Source organism: Oncorhynchus mykiss, chromosome 2, assembly GCF_013265735.2.
Source record: "Oncorhynchus mykiss isolate Arlee chromosome 2, USDA_OmykA_1.1, whole genome shotgun sequence".
In the NCBI taxonomy this organism is placed as follows: Eukaryota; Metazoa; Chordata; class Actinopteri; order Salmoniformes; family Salmonidae; genus Oncorhynchus; species Oncorhynchus mykiss.
This window is the reverse complement of record NC_048566.1, coordinates 45,749,367-45,765,712: the sequence shown is the minus strand read 5'-3', so window position 1 is coordinate 45,765,712 and position 16,346 is coordinate 45,749,367. Positions and strand designations below refer to the sequence as shown.

Genomic DNA, 16,346 nt, shown 5'->3' with positions numbered 1-16,346 from the left:
GATTCCAATAGAGATCACAACGACACACTGGGCATGAATATATATTGATTGTAATTATTCCCGAATGAATGAGCATTCATGTGCAAAGGATTAGCATTTCAATTAATATAATTATACTAGTGCTGTGTGTAGTGATCCCTCGGATCTTCCGCCTGTTCTCAGTCCACACCCACTTCCCTTTGTCCACCAAGCCGTCATATTGGCTTAGCCCACTAGGGAACCTCTCCTATCATTTCCTTGTATCCATATCTACTGTGTTGTTTGCTTATGCATTTCTGTGATTATTTAGTTAGTTAGTAAATACATGATTAAGCCAATGGTGTACGAATGATTCATAGTAAAGGCTGAGTTTGTGCAGATAACCAACAATTTACGACCTTCGGAATGAGAAAATTAATTCATAAATAAGAAAACGAATTGATCAGATATTAAAATATCAGTTAGATTAGGAAAATTATAACTTTGTAATCTGAAGATTTTCCTTGGTGCCCCGACTTCCTAGTTAATTACATTTACATGATTAGTTTAATCACATAGTAATATGTGAGAATTGATTTGATAAAATAATAGTCTTCACCTTTAATGATGCCAAAGACATGACAATGTCAATGAGCGTCATCACTATCTTTCCATTGCGGTACCTCAAACTGTCCTGAGTTTACCTAACTCCTGGCTCAGACTTTGTCTGGGCAGTATTTTAACAACATCCTAAAACCTACTGGGTTGGGAGTTTTTTTTGGTCTTAATTAAGGATTATACCCTTTATTTATTTTTTGCCTAAAATGACATACCCAAATCCAACTGCCTGTAGCTCAGAACCTGAAGCAAGGACATGCATATTCGTGATACCATTTGAAAGGAAACACTTTGAAGTTTGTGGAAATGTGAAATTAATGTAGGAGAATATAACACTGGAAAAATATAATACAAAGAAAAAAATAAGTTTTATTTTTTCCCTCCATCTTTGAAATTCAAGAGAAAGGCCACAATGTCTTATTCCAGTTTAGGCTCAATTTAAATATTGGCCACTTAGATGGCAGCAGTGTATATGCACAGTTTTAGATTGATCCAATGAATCATTACATTTCTGTTCAAAATGTTGTATCAAGTCTGCCAAAATGTGCCTAATTGGTTAATTAATACATTTTCAAGTTCATAACTGTGCACTCTCATCAAACAATAGCATGGTATTCTTTCACTGCAATAGCTACTGTAAGTTGGACAGTGCAGGTAGATTAACAAGAATTTAAGCTTTCTGCCTATATCAGATATGTCTATGTCCTGGAAATGTTCTTGTTACTTGCAACGTCAAGCTAATCACATTAGCACACATTAGCTCAATCGTCCCCCGGGGGTTAAAACAGGTTTAAACAGGATTTGATTTTCTGAGATACTTTGTGGATACGCCCAGAACATGCCCAGAACAACACCTTAAAGTATCACGCCCTGATCTGTTTCACCTGTCTTGTGTCTCCACCCCCCTCCAGGTGTTGCCCTTCTTCCCTATTATCCCCTGTGTGTTTATACCTGTGTTCTCTGTCTTTTTGTTGCCAGTTCGTCTTGTTCGTTCAAGCTAACCAGTGTTTTTCCTGTGAGCTCCTATCGTGTCCCAGCCTCTCTTTCCTTGTCCTGGTTTTCGACTGTTGCATGTCCTGACCCTGTACCCGCCCGCCTGACCTCTCTGCCTGACCCTGAGCTTGCCTGTCGTCCTGTACCTTTGCCTTACCCTGGATTTTCAACCCCTGCCTGCCTTGACCTTTCTTTGCCTGCCTCTATTGTTACAATAAACATTGTTACTTCAACAGTCTGCATATGGGTCTTACCTTGATTCCTTATACAAAGATGTATGACTTTGTTACAAAGTCTACTGTGTATAGTGTTAAATGTAACCCTGCCTTTACATAAAGCTTACAGAATGACTAATTGCAGAAGAGCACTGTAATCAGATGGACAAATAATAGGTTTAATGACATAACATTTTCATACTTTTCAACATTGAAACCACACTGCCTGTGTGTATACACTCTTACAATGAAGGGATCCAAAAGGGTTCCAAAAGGGTTTTGCGGCTGTCCCCATAGGAGAACCCTTTATGATTCCAGGTAGAACCCTTTTTGGTTCCGGATACAAACCTCTATGTGAAGGGTTCTACATGGACCTCAAAAGGGTTCTACCTGGAACCAAAAAGGGTTCTTCAAAGGGTTCTCCTATGGGGACAACTGAATAACTTTTAGGTTCTAGATAACAACACCTTGTTCTAAGAGTGTAGAGTGAAATGTATATTTAAATACATTGTAACCATTCTTTGCATAACGCAAAGGCCTGCTATAGTATTTCACTAAACTACACAGTGTTGTTCATTGAAATTGTCTCTCTTTTGATTACAGATTCAATGAATACTAACATGGTTTGTGGTAGTTTGAAAGGGTTTGATCCTGCTTAGGCAAGCAGTGTTTCCAATTCACCGACGAGAAAAAAAACAGCCCTATAGTGAGCCCAGATGAAAAGGGAAGCTATGAATAATAATATTAATATTTTGTCATAGCCTACGAACAGGATCCAGAGTTTGACCTGACCAGGACATGAGATCAGAAAAAACTCCAGTCGCCAGAAATGACACGTACAAATTCTACCACATCACTTTTGAACCGGTTGTGCCACCTCAGGCCAGGGGTGACACTGATTTTACACTGATCTCATGACATTGTGAGTCCAACTTTGATCACTACACGTGCATGAGTGAGTGGTTCACTGTCCATCCTCACCTGAGCACGGACACACACAGATAAAACAGGTGAGAGGGCACAGGGATAGGGATAGTGTGCTTAGACAGAGCATTTGAGGTCAGTTAACACGGTCATAAAGCCCAGTCACAAGGAACAGAGTTGTCGGATAGTGAAACTACAGCATGGGTAGACCACTATGTCAGACAAGAAAGTCTAATGAGTGATGTCGGTAAAACATGAATGTGTGAGCAATCAATTTGTATTGAGTGGTTCTTCCACACAGTAAGATGGTCTACTATCCAGCTGCCACACTTGCTCTTTTTTAGTTATGTACAGTTTTATATACCTTTGTCTATTTGTCACACCCTGGTCAAAGTATTTTGTGTTTATCTTTATTTATTTGGTCAGGCCAGGGTGTGGCATGGGTTTTTGTATGTGGTGTGTATGTATGGGGATTGTAGCTAGTGGGGTGTTCTAGCTAAGTCTATGGCTGTCTGAAGTGGTTCTCAATCAGAGGCAGGTGTTTATCGTTGTCTCTGATTGGGAACCATATTTAGGCAGCCATATTCTTTGAGTTTGTGGTGGGTGATTGTTCTTAGTGTCCTGATGTCATTGTTCTGTGTTAGGTTACACAAGTATAGGCTGTTTCGGTTTTCGTTAAGTTTATTGTTTTGGTAGTGTTTGTGTTTAGTGTGTCACTTCATTAAACATGGATTGCAATAGACACGCCGCATTTTGGTCTGACTCTCCTTCACATAAAGAAAACTGTTACAGAATCACCCACCACAAAGGGACCAAGCAGCGTGTCAACAGGCAGGAACAGCCCAAAGTGGAGTACAGTATGGACTATACTTCTTGGGAGGAGATAGACAGGTGGGCGGTCGACCCAGGGAGAGTGCCGGAGCCCGCCTGGGATTTGATGGAGCAGTGCGCGGAAGGATATAGGAGAATGGAGTTTGCGAAGCAAGCAAGGCGGCGCGGACGGAGGCCCCATAGTCAGCCCCAAAAATTTCTTGGGGGGGGGCTCAGGGAGACTGTGGCAGGAGCCAGACCTGAGCCAACTCTCCCTGTTTATCGTGAGGAGCCAAGGAGGAGACCAGAACCAGAGCCGGTGTTGGAGGTGAGCGAAACTGAGACTGTGAAGGAGTTAATGGGGAAATTGGAGGAGAGAGAAATGAGGGAGTTGCTGTGTTGGTGTTTTAAACATGGAATTCGCCCGACGGAGCGTGTCGGGGATTTGATGGCACCTGGGTCAGCGCTCCATACTCGTCCTGAGGTGCGTGTTAGTCGGCTGGTGAAGATGGTGCCAGTCTCACGTACCAGGCCTCCTGTGCACCTCCCTAGCCTTGCACGTCCTGTGCCAGCACCGCTCTCAAGATCTCCAGTACGCCTTCACGGTCTAATCTACCCAGTACCACCTCCTCACCCCAGCCCTCCGGTAGCAGCTCCCCGCACCAGGCTTCCTGTGCGTGTCCTCGGCCCAGTACCACCAGTGCCAGCACCACGCATCAGGCCTACAGTGCGCCTCGCCTGTCCAGCGCTGTCGGAGCCCTCCTCCTCTCCAGCGCTGTCGGAGTCTCCCGCCTGTTTAGCGCTGTTAGAGCCTTCCTTCTCTACAGCGCTGCCGGAGTCTCCCGCCTGTTCAGAACTGCCAGTTAGCATAGAGCTGCCAGTTAGCATAGAGCTGCCAGTTAGCATAGAGCTGCCAGTTAGCATAGAGCTGCCAGTTAGCATAGAGCTGCCAGTCTGCAAGGAGCTGCCAGTCTGCATAGAGCTGCCAGTCTGCAAGGAGCTGCCAGTCTGCAAGGAGCCGCCAGAGCTGCCTGTCTGCAGGATGCCGCCAAAGCTGCCAGTCTGCAAGGAGCCGCCAGAGCTGCCAGTCTGCAAGGAGCCGCCAGAGCTGCCAGTCTGCAAGGAGCCGCCAGAGCTGCCTGTCTGCAGGATGCCGCCAGAGCTGCCAGTCTGCAAGGAGCCGCCAGAGCTGCCAGTCAGCATGGAGCAGCCAGGGCCGCCAGTCAGCATGGAGCAGCCAGGGCCGCCAGTCAGCATGGAGCAGCCAGGGCCGCCAGTCAGCATGGAGCAGCCAGGGCCGCCAGTCAGCATGGAGCAGCCAGTCAGCATGGAGCAGCCAGTCAGCATGGAGCAGCCAGAGCAGCCAGTCAGCATGGAGCAGCCAGAGCTGCCAGTCAGCATGGAGCAGCCAGTCAGCATGGAGCAGCCAGAGCTGCCAGTCAGCATGGAGCAGCCAGTCAGCATGGAGCAGCCAGAGCTGCCAGTCAGCATGGAGCAGCCAGTCATCATGGAGCAGCCAGAGCTGCCAGTTGACCAGACTCTCCCAGATCTGCCAGTCGACCAGACTCTCCCAGATCTGCCAGTCGACCAGACTCTTCCAGATCTGCCAGTCGACCAGACTCTTCCAGATCTGCCAGTCGACCAGACTCTTCCAGATCTGCCAGTCGACCAGACTCTTCCAGATCTGCCAGTCGACCAGACTCTTCCAGATCTGCCAGTCAGCCAGGATCTGCCGAAACCGCCAGCCAGCCAGGATCTGGTAGATTCATCAACCTGCCTGAGCTTCCTCTCACTCCTGAGCTTCCTCTCACTCCTGAGCTTCCTCTCACTCCTGAGCTTCCCCTCAGTTCCGAGCTGCCTCAGTCCCGAGCTGCCCCTCAGTCCCGATCTGCTCCTCAGTCCAGTGGGGTTCTGGGTGAGGACTACTAGGCCATGGTCGGCGGCGAGGGTGGACTATCCAGGGACGCGAGGAGAAGGGACTAAGACATTGATTGAGTGGGGTCCAGGTCCCGCGCCGGAGCCGCCACCATGGACAGACGCCCACCCGGACCCTCCCTATTGTTTTGAGGTGCGTTCGGGAGTCCGCACCTTAGGGGGGGGGTTCTGTCACACCCTGGTCAAAGTATTTTGTGTTTATCTTTATTTATTTGGTCAGGCCAGGGTGTGGCATGGGTTTTTGTATGTGGTGTGTATGTATGGGGATTGTAGCTAGTGGGGTGTTCTAGCTAAGTCTATGGCTGTCTGAAGTGGTTCTCAATCAGAGGCAGGTGTTTATCGTTGTCTCTGATTGGGAACCATATTTAGGCAGCCATATTCTTTGAGTTTGTGGTGGGTGATTGTCCTTAGTGTCCTGATGTCATTGTTCTGTGTTAGGTTACACAAGTATAGGCTGTTTCGGTTTTCGTTAAGTTTATTGTTTTGGTAGTGTTTGTGTTTAGTGTGTCACTTCATTAAACATGGATTGCAATAGACACGCCGCATTTTGGTCCGACTCTCCTTCTCACCAAGAAAACCGTTACACTATTTCTATTATCTCTCCTTTACTATCTATATGTACACTACATACACAAAAGTATGTGGACACCCCTGCAAATTAGTGGATTCGGCTATTTCAGCCACACCCGTTGCTGACAAATGTATAAAATTGAGCACACAGCCATTCAATCTCCATACACAAACACTGCCAGTAGAAAGGCCTTACTGAAGAGCTCAGTGACTTTCAACGTGGTACAGTTACAGGATGCCACCTATCCAACAAGTCAGTTTATCAAATGTCTGCCCTGCTAGAGCTGCCCAGGTCAACTGTAAGTGCTGTTATTGAGAAGTGGAAATGTCTAGGAGCAACAAAGGCTCAGCTGCGAAGTGGTAGGCCACACAAGCTCACAGAACGGGACTGACGAATGCTGAACCGTGTACCGCGTAAAAATCGTCTGTCCTCGGTTGCCACACTCACTACCCAGTTCCAAACTGCCTATGGAAGCAACTTCAGCACAAGAACTGTTCGTCAGGAGCTTCATGAAATGGATTTCCATGGCCGAACAGCCACACACAAGCCTAAGATCACCATGTGCAATGTCAAGCGCTGGAGTGGTGTAAAGCTCACCGCCATTGGACTGGAGCAGTGGAAACAGCTTCTCTGGAGTGATGAATCTTGCTTCACCATCTGGCAGTCCGACGGAAGAATCTGGGTTTGGCAGATGCCAGGAGTACGCTACTTACCCCGATGTATAGTGCCAAGTGTAAAGTTTGGTGGATGGGGAATAATGGTCTGGGGCTGTTTTTCATGGTTCGGGCTTGGCCCCTTTGTTCCAGTAAAGGGAAATCTTAACGCTACAGCACACAATGACATTCTAGACGATTCTGTGCTTCCAACATTATGGCAACAGTTTGGGGAAGGCCCTTTCCTGTTTCAGCAGCACAATGTCCATGTGCACAAAGTGAGATCTATATAGAAATGGTTTGACTAGATCGGTGTGGAAGAACTTGACAGGCCTGCACAGAGCCTGACCTCAACCCCATCGACACCTTTGGGATGAATTAGAACGTCAACTGCGAGCCAGGCCTAATCACCCTTTTCTGACTCTTGCGGCTGAATTGAAGCAAGTCCAAACAGCAATGTTCCAACATCTAGTGGAAAGCCTTCCCAGAAGAGTGGAACAGCAAAGGGGGGACCAATTCCATATTAATGCCCATGGTTTTGGAATGTGATGTCTGACAAGCATTTTTTTCTGAGATTACAGATCCACAATGCATCTGCCAGGCGGGCGACAGCAACTCATTGCTATGACCTAAATACAGCCGCGCTGTAACATGATTGGCCGAGAGACGGCACACGGCTTCTACCCCGCCCCGTGCTGCCACATCATCAGCACCTTAATTATTCACTGGTTTATGTAAGAGAGGGTCTGCCTTCCTCCTTTCTCTCTCTCTCTCATTCCCCTCCTCTCATCTGGCTTTGGATCCCACAGAATGCAGGGCAGGAGAGAAGGAGGGAGAGTGAGTGAGGAAGAGCAGAAAGAAAGAAATAGGAAGACTGTGAGATAGTGAAAAAAGTGTATGAGGGGGGAGAAACAGAAAGAGAGAGAGAGACAAGAGCAGAGGCAGAGCATTCATTTTTAATCAAATCAGAAATGGAAAATAATGTGTTACAGCGTGACGATTGCAACCCGCCGCCACATTTAACACACACACTATGGAAAGCTATAGAAAGCTGCATTAATATGTAATTACATATATGGAATTACATATTAATAATTCCCCATGGGATTCAATGGAAAAACAATTTTTTTATATGCGTATTTCCATTTTTATATGTAAAAAATATATATGTATAATTTTTTTTTATATAAAGTGCCTTGAATGTTAATGAAGAGGGGGGTGGAGAGAGCACCGAGAGACAGTCTTCACATTTTGTTGCCTTAAAATATAATCTAAAAATGAATTGAATTTGATACATTTCTAAAGTCAAAAAAATTATAGAAATGTTTTCTAAAAACTAAGATGTCCTGATTGCGTATTCACACCCCATAGTTAATTATTCACACCCCATTATTGTTGCTTAGGAGAAATTTGACTTAGACAACATTGAGTGCTGCTGCTTCCACATAAATACAGTACATGTAATCAATTGAGAATTAACACCCCATCATACACTCTCCTCCTCACTCACACAAAAGGTTAATAAGTTAATGTCAGGTGGCAGGTAGCTTAGCGGTACAAAGTGTTGGGTGAGATTGCTGGTTCGAATCCCTGAGGCGACGAGGTCAAAAATCTGTCAATGTGCCCTTGAGCAAGGTACTTAACCCGAATTGGTCCTGTAAGTCACAATGGATAAGAGTGTAAATAACTAAATTATAATACAAAACACACCAGAATCGCATTCTAGTAGTCTCAGTCCTGACCTACATCTGCTTAAAAATCTGTGACAAGCATTTATTATTTTGTCCATCAATGATTCCTTACCAAATTTCCTGCCCTTGAGTCATTTTGACAAAAACAATGGATGTGTTGTTAAGAGGTCTGCAAGGTTAGTAGAATCTTATATGAAATTATTTACCACTGCATGGGCTCCAAAAGTTGCTTCCACCAGGTATTAACTCTGGGGTGTGAATACATATGCAATCAATACATTTTAATGTATTTATTATTAATTTGAAAAACGTTCTATAAAATTATCAAATGTAATCCCTTTTTAGATTTAACTTCAAAATGACATATTATATGTCGACTAAACAGGTCAAACTAAGTGCAGAATCAAGCTTTAGGATGTTCTAAACGTACAAAACAATTTTCAATTCAACCGGTCATTGTTAGTTCTCCTCCGGAGTGCTGGAGCAAAGGAATGAATGTAACCAATTTGCGCCCTAACGCACAGGTATTTTCTCGCGACACGCACTCAATTCACCCCCCTACTGCCAAAACTCGCGGGATTTGAACGATTAAACGCTCTACTGAATGAGGACATCTAGTGGAAGACATAGAAAGTGTCCCCAGATCCATAGCTGGTTGGAAGGGTGGGGGCGATCACGTCAAAGTTGCCCCAACTTTCATGATCCCAAAACTAGTTTGGAAGAATGCCTGCCCTGTTCTGCTATACTTACAGACATAATTCCAACGGTTTTAGAAGCTTTAGAGTGTTTTCTATCCAATAATAATTATTATATGCATATATTAGCAATTTTGGACAGATTTTTTTTCAGTTTACTATGGGCACGCAATTCCTCCAAAGGGGGCAGTATTCTGCCTAGCCTTAAGAGGTTTTAAATGGAGGATAGGCATGCATAGGAACAGAAGGGTTTCAAAATAAGAGCCACTTCCTGATTGGATTTTCCTCAGGGTTTCGCCTGCAATATCAGTCCTGCTATACTCACAGACAATATTTGGACAGTTTTGGAAACTTTAGAGTGTGTTCTATCCCAATTGGTCAATTATATGCATATTCTAGAATCTGGTCCTGAGGACTAAGCCGTTTACTTTGGGAGCATTATTTTTCCAAACATAAAAATAGTGCCCCCTAGCTTCAAGAGGTTAAGACATATGTGTTTGTGATAAAACTTAATCCACAATTATTTTTTCATAAACTATAGATCCTATGTTGGTAAATGATGCTCTCTGGTGTATTTGGTGTATATTGGTTGACCAAACTGTAGCGAGGCTCATGATGATGTACCTGTATTGCTTGTTTGTTTTTTGCTTTTGAAGCACTTTGAGATTGTTATGAAAAGCAATATAGAAATGTGGTTGGATAAAGATAAACATTGCCTCTTGGGCCCCTTACGGGCTTCGGCCCAGTCCTGACTCAAACAATTGACCAGTCACATTCATTTATTATGCAGTTTATTTGAATAGTTTTATTAATCAGTTACCCAATCAAGGCAGGGGCCCCCAGTTGCCCAAGATTGACAAAGTAACCTGTCTAAATGACTATCGCCCTGTAGCACTCACATCTGTAGCCATTCAATTATTTGAAAGGCTGGTAATGGCTCACATCAACATTATCATCCCAGAAACCCTGGACCCACCATATAATTCAAATGCTGCCCCAACAGATCCACAGATGACGCAATCTTTATTGCACTCCATACTGCCCTTTCCCACCTGGAAAAAAGGAACACATACATCAGAATGCTGTTCATTGACTACAGCTCAGCATTCAACACCATAGTGCCCTCCAAGCTCATCACTAAGCTAAGGACCTGGGACTGAACACCTCTCTCTGAAACTGGATGCTAGACTTCCTGATGGGCCACCCCCAGGTGGTGAGGGTAGGCAACAACACATCCACCACGCTCACCCTCAACAGAGGGGCCACTCATAGGTGGGTGCTTTGTCTTGTCCTTTACTCCCTGTTCACCCACGACTGTGTGGCCTCGCACGACTCCCAAGACCATCATTAAGTTTGCCGAAAACACGACGATGAGACAGCCTATAGGGAGGAGGTCATAGACCTGACAGTGTGGTAACAGGACATCAACCTCTCCCTCAACGTGAGCTAGAAAAAGGAGCTAATCTTGGACTAGGTCCGAGCACTCCCCCATTTACATCGACGGGGCTGTAGTGGAGCAGGTTGAGAGACGCCCCGCGCGCACACACACACACACACACACACACACACACACACACACACACACACACACACACACACACACACACACACACACACACACTACACTCTCTGTTGATTATCTATGCATAGTCACTTCACCCCTACCTACATGTACATATTACCTCGACTAACCCATACCCTGCACATTGACTGTACCGGAACCCTTTCTATACAGCCTCATTATTGTTCTTTTATTGGTTTACTATTTTTCCTTTAGTTTATTTAGCAAATTTTCTTACTTTCTTACATTTAAAAAAAACTCTGCATTGTTGGATAAGGGCTTGTAAGTAAGCATTTCACTGGTAAGGCCTGTTGTATTCAGTACATGTGACAAAAAAACATTTGATTTGGGAACCCTACCTCCTCTCCTCCCCTCATCTGATGATTAGCACAGCGGTAGCGGGCAGCAGCAGGCTGTCTACACTTATTCAGAGCTGGCTCCTGAGTTTTCCTGTGGTTGGTGGTTGCAGTGAACAAAATATAAATGTATACATATAATTTACAGTATATGTTTCCTTTTTTTTGTTGCTGCATCTTAGGACCCCCACAGGCCTGGGCCCAGGAAGTTTCAGCCCCGTTAAGCCCCTGCGTTAATCCGGCCCAGCACACACACACAAACACAAACAATAAAGCAAATGGACATGAAAGACTATTGAGTGAAGGACTATCGAACACGATCACTTCAGAAGCACTGTGACACATTCCGTCTTGTGTCAGTGCCACTGTACCACAACCACTTTAGACCACACCACATAGCATAAATGTGCACAACAATTCTCTTACTGTTTTTGGCTTTATCGTTTACTAATGGAGGATGGTGTCTTACCCTGACTGATCACTAGAAATAGATGGCGATTTCAGACATTTGAAAAGGTCCCCAGAACACCTTTCTCTGTGAAGAAATAATAAAATAAAAACAATTGCCCAGCACTGGGAGCGAACTTGTGATGCTTAGAGCCAGATATCTATTCTTAAACCACTGAGTTACCACAGTTCATATTGCTCCAGCAAACCGAAATAATGATGATATTTAATGGCAATAGCGCATTGTTTTTTATTCTTTTATTTTAAGCCCTTCCCCAAACCATAGCCATAACCTTAACTTTGAGTTGTTTCTGTTTTAACCCTGTAACCACATGGAATTAATCCTGTAACCATGCAGAATTAATGCATAAAAAATAGACAATCATCCACATTCATTGAATTTCGAAGAGAATTAATGAAATCTTGTTGGTCTTACCTGTAGTGAAGAGAGACAGGAGATCAGGCAGGTGAAGGATCCCATCCAAACAGGAGAGGTAGAGGAAAAGTAAGAGAGGGAGAGAGCAACAATTAATTACAGCACTATGATTTAAAAACATCCATCACGTTTTCACATTTTATAAATGTATGGAATTTGTATGGCACTTTTCATTACAGAATAACTACAAGATCACCCATATGTGTCCTCTTTCCATCCTCACTTCATTATGATTATGTTCAGTATATGGACCAAGCCCATGGGGAATCACACATCCAACAAGCTCATCCAGAGCCCTCCTTTCTCAGGTAAGAATTGGCCCTCTGCCCCTGGAAGTCCCTATGGATCTCCCAATACTCCCTTCCCACCTCAATAGGGTCCTTACAGATCTCAGGGCAGTCACAGTGCCCCTTTTAGTGAATTCCCATCAACAGTTCCTAAAGGTCTTCTACACCCCTCACTCACACATCTAAGTCCCCATCACTACCTCCACCCTCCACCACACTCACGTCTGATGTGTCTCCCACCAATCTCCCTCCAACTTACTTCTGGCATTCCTTACAGTAGGGTTTCCCGAACTCAGTCCTGGGGCCACACCTGGCTACACATTTTGGTTTTTGACCTAGCACTACACAGCTGATTGAAATAACCAACTCATCATCAAACATTATTTACTTGAATCCGATGTGTAGTGCTAGGGGAAAAAAACTAAATCATGAAGACCGCTCACCTATATCTGACATTCCCTATACAGAATTCCCAATGCGCCATCTTTCAACCGGTTCGTTCCTCTATAAGACTTGATGGCGATTACCGAAATTCCCCATGCCATCTCCTACCACTCCAACCATCTACGATGTATCCCTTATCTCTACAGATCTCCCATGTCACCTCTCCCTTCCCACTGTGTATGTGTTTTCCCAATCCTCTCTACTTATTCCCTGTGTGTCTCATCAGCCTCATCAGCGGATATGAGATCAAGCAGGTGGTGGGCCGACGCCGAAAACAGTGAAGTTGATCAAACAGTGAAGTTGACCAATCTATGTCGAGGGAGGCGCTGATTTTTTGTATATGAAATATTCTTATGCTTAATGTAAAATGTGTTCGCAGCTTAAATTTTTGCACATTTTCTCAGAAAAAGTATATTTCAACACTGTCTGCTCAGGGACATTTGAGAACTGCTCAACTTATATGATTCCAGATGTGTTATTTCATATGTCTGATGTCTTCACTATTATTCTACTATTCTAGAAAATAGTAAAAATAAAGAAAAACCCTGGAATGAGTACCTACTCATTCCAGGGTATATGTATATAAGACCACGTCCATATTAGGTCAAGAACAACTCAAATAAGCAAATAAAAATGACAGTCCATCATGTCAGTCAATGCGGAAAATATCAAGAACTTTGAAAGTTTCTTCAAGTGCAGTCGAATAATAAACCGTCAAGCGCTCTGATGAAAATGGCTCGCATGAGGACTGCCACAGGAAAAGAAGAGTTACCTCCTCTGCAGAGGAGAAGTTCATTAGAGTTAACTGCACCTCAGGATTGCAGCCCAATTAAATGCTTCACAGAGTTCAAGAAACAGACACATCTCAACATCAACTTTTCAGCGAAGACTGCGTGAATCAGGCCTTCATGGTCAAATTGCTGTGTAGAAACCACTACTAATGGACACCAATAACAAGAAGAGACTTCCTTGGGCAAAGAAACACGAGCAATGGACATTAGACCAGTGGAAACCTGTAATTTGGTCTGATGAGTCCAAATTGAGATTTTTGGTTCCAACCACCGTGTCTTTGTGAGATGCAGAGAAGGTGAATGGATGATCTCTGCATATGTGGTTCCCACCGTGAAGCATGGACGAGGAAGTGTGATGATGTGGAGGTCCTTTGCTGGTGACACTGTCAGTGATTTATTTAGAATTCAAGACAAATTGAACCAGCATTGCTACCACAGCGTTCTGCAGTGATACGCCATCCCATCTGGTTAATGCTTAGTGGGACTATCATTTGTTTTTCAACAGAACAATGACCCAACTCACCTCCAGGCTGTGTAAGAGCTATTTGACCAAGAAGGAGAGTGATGGAGTGCTGCATCAGATTCCATATACAGTGCCTTGCGAAAGTATTCGGCCCCCTTGAACTTTGCGACCTTTTGCCACATTTCAGGCTTCAAACAAAGATATAAAACTGTATTTTTTTGTGAAGAATCAACAACAAGTGGGACACAATCATGAAGTGGAACGACATTTATTGGAAATTTCAAACTTTTTTAACAAATCAAAAACTGAAAAATTGGGCATGCAAAATTATTCAGCCCCTTTACTTTCAGTAAAGCAAACTCTCTCCAGAAGTTCAGTGAGGATCTCTGAATGATCCAATGTTGACCTAAATGACTAATGATGATAAATACAATCCACATGTGTGTAATCAAGTCTCCGTATAAATGCACCTGCACTGTGATAGTCTCAGAGGTCCGTTAAAAGCGCAGAGAGCATCATGAAGTACAAGGAACACACCAGGCAGGTCCGAGATACTGTTGTGAAGAAGTTTAAAGCCGGATTTGGATACAAAAAGATTTCCCAAGCTTTAAACATCCCAAGGAGCACTGTGCAAGCGATAATATTGAAATGGAAGGAGTATCAGACCACTGCAAATCTACCAAGACCTGGCCGTCCCTCTAAACTTTCAGCTCATACAAGGAGAAGACTGATCAGAGATGCAGCCAAGAGGCCCATGATCACTCTGGATGAACTGCAGAGATCTACAGCTGAGGTGGGAGACTCTGTCCATAGGACAACAATCAGTCGTATATTGCACAAATCTGGCCTTTATGGAAGAGTGGCAAGAAGAAAGCCATTTCTTAAAGATATCCATAAAAAGTGTAGTTTAAAGTTTGCCACAAGCCACCTGGGAGACACACCAAACATGTGGAAGAAGGTGCTCTGGTCAGATGAAACCAAAATTGAACTTTTTGGCAACAATGCAAAACGTTATGTTTGGCGTAAAAGCAACACAGCTCATCACCCTGAACACACCATACCCACTGTCAAACATGGTGGTGGCAGCATCATGGTTTGGGCCTGCTTTTCTTCAGCAGGGACAGGGAAGGTGGTTAAAATTGATGGGAAGATGGATGGAGCCAAATACAGGACCATTCTGGAAGAAAACCTGATGGAGTCTGCAAAAGACCTGAGACTGGGACGGAGATTTGTCTTCCAACAAGACAATGATCCAAAACATAATGCAAAATCTACAATGGAATGGTTCAAAAATAAACATATCCAGGTGTTAGAATGGCCAAGTCAAAGTCCAGACCTGAATCCAATCAAGAATCTGTGGAAAGAACTGAAAACTGCTGTTCACAAATGCTCTCCATCCAACCTCACTGAGCTCGAGCTGTTTTGCAAGGAGGAATGGGAAAAAATGTCAGTCTCTCGATGTGCAAAACTGATAGAGACATACCCCAAGCGACTTACAGCTGTAATCGCAGCAAATGTGGCGCTACAAAGTATTAACTTAAGGGGGCTGAATAATTTTGCACGCCCAATTTTTCAGTTTTTGATTTGTTAAAAAAGTTTGAAATATCCAATAAATGTCGCTCCACTTCATGATTGTGTCCCACTTGTTGTTGATTCTTCACAAAAAAAATACAGTTTTATATCTTTATGTTTGAAGCCTGAAATGTGGCAAAAGGTCGCAAAGTTCAAGGGGGCCGAATACTTTCGCAAGGCACTGTAGGTCCTTTCATAGTTTTGATGTAGTCACTTTTATTCTACATTGTAAAAAATATTAAAAAATAAAGAAAAAACCTTGAATGAGTTTTGACTGGTACTGATTTTATAAATACATATATATATATATATACACACACACACACACAGTGGGGCAAAAAAGTATTTAGTCAGCCACCAATTGTGCAAGTTCTCCCACTTAAAAATATGAGAGAGGCCTGGAATTTTGATCATAGGTACACTTCAACTATGAGAGACAAAATGAGAAATAAAAATCCAGAAAATCACACCAGAAACAAAATTGTAGACCTGCACCAGGCTGGGAAGACTGAATCTGCTATAGGTAAGCAGCTTGGTTTGAAGAAATCAACTGTGGGAGCAATTATTAAGAAATGGAAGACATACAAGACCACTGATAATCTCCCTCGATCTGGGGCTCCATGCAAGATCTCACCCCTTGGGGTCAAAATGATCCCAAGAACGGTGAGCAAAAATCCCAGAACCACACAGGGGGACCTAGTGAAGGACCTGCAGAGAGCTGGGACCAAAGTAACAAAGCCTACCATCAGTAACACACTACGCCGCCAGGGACTCAAATCCTGCAGTGCCAGACGTGTCCCCATGCTTAAGCCAGTACATGTCCAGGCTCATCTGAAGTTGGCATTTGGATGATCCAGAAGAAGATTGGGAGAATGTCATATGGTCAGATGAAACCAAAATATAACTTTTGGTAAAAACTCAACTGT

General features: G+C 43.8%; 1 protein-coding gene and 1 long non-coding RNA gene across 2 annotated transcripts in view; both read right to left on the bottom strand.

Moving 5' to 3' along the window:
• The window catches only part of brsk2a (BR serine/threonine kinase 2a), a 536,112-nt gene that overhangs the window by 366,402 nt on the left and 153,364 nt on the right, over positions 1-16,346 (bottom strand). The window lies entirely within an intron of this gene.
• The window catches only part of LOC118940395, a 56,787-nt gene continuing 50,170 nt past the window's right edge, over positions 9,730-16,346 (bottom strand). Inside the window, exons 2-4 of the long non-coding RNA XR_005036955.1 lie at positions 11,450-11,515; positions 10,984-11,074; positions 9,730-10,115 (exon numbers count right to left, since the gene is read on the bottom strand). This is a non-coding gene — a long non-coding RNA (uncharacterized LOC118940395). The remainder of the gene's footprint in view (positions 10,116-10,983; positions 11,075-11,449; positions 11,516-16,346) is intronic.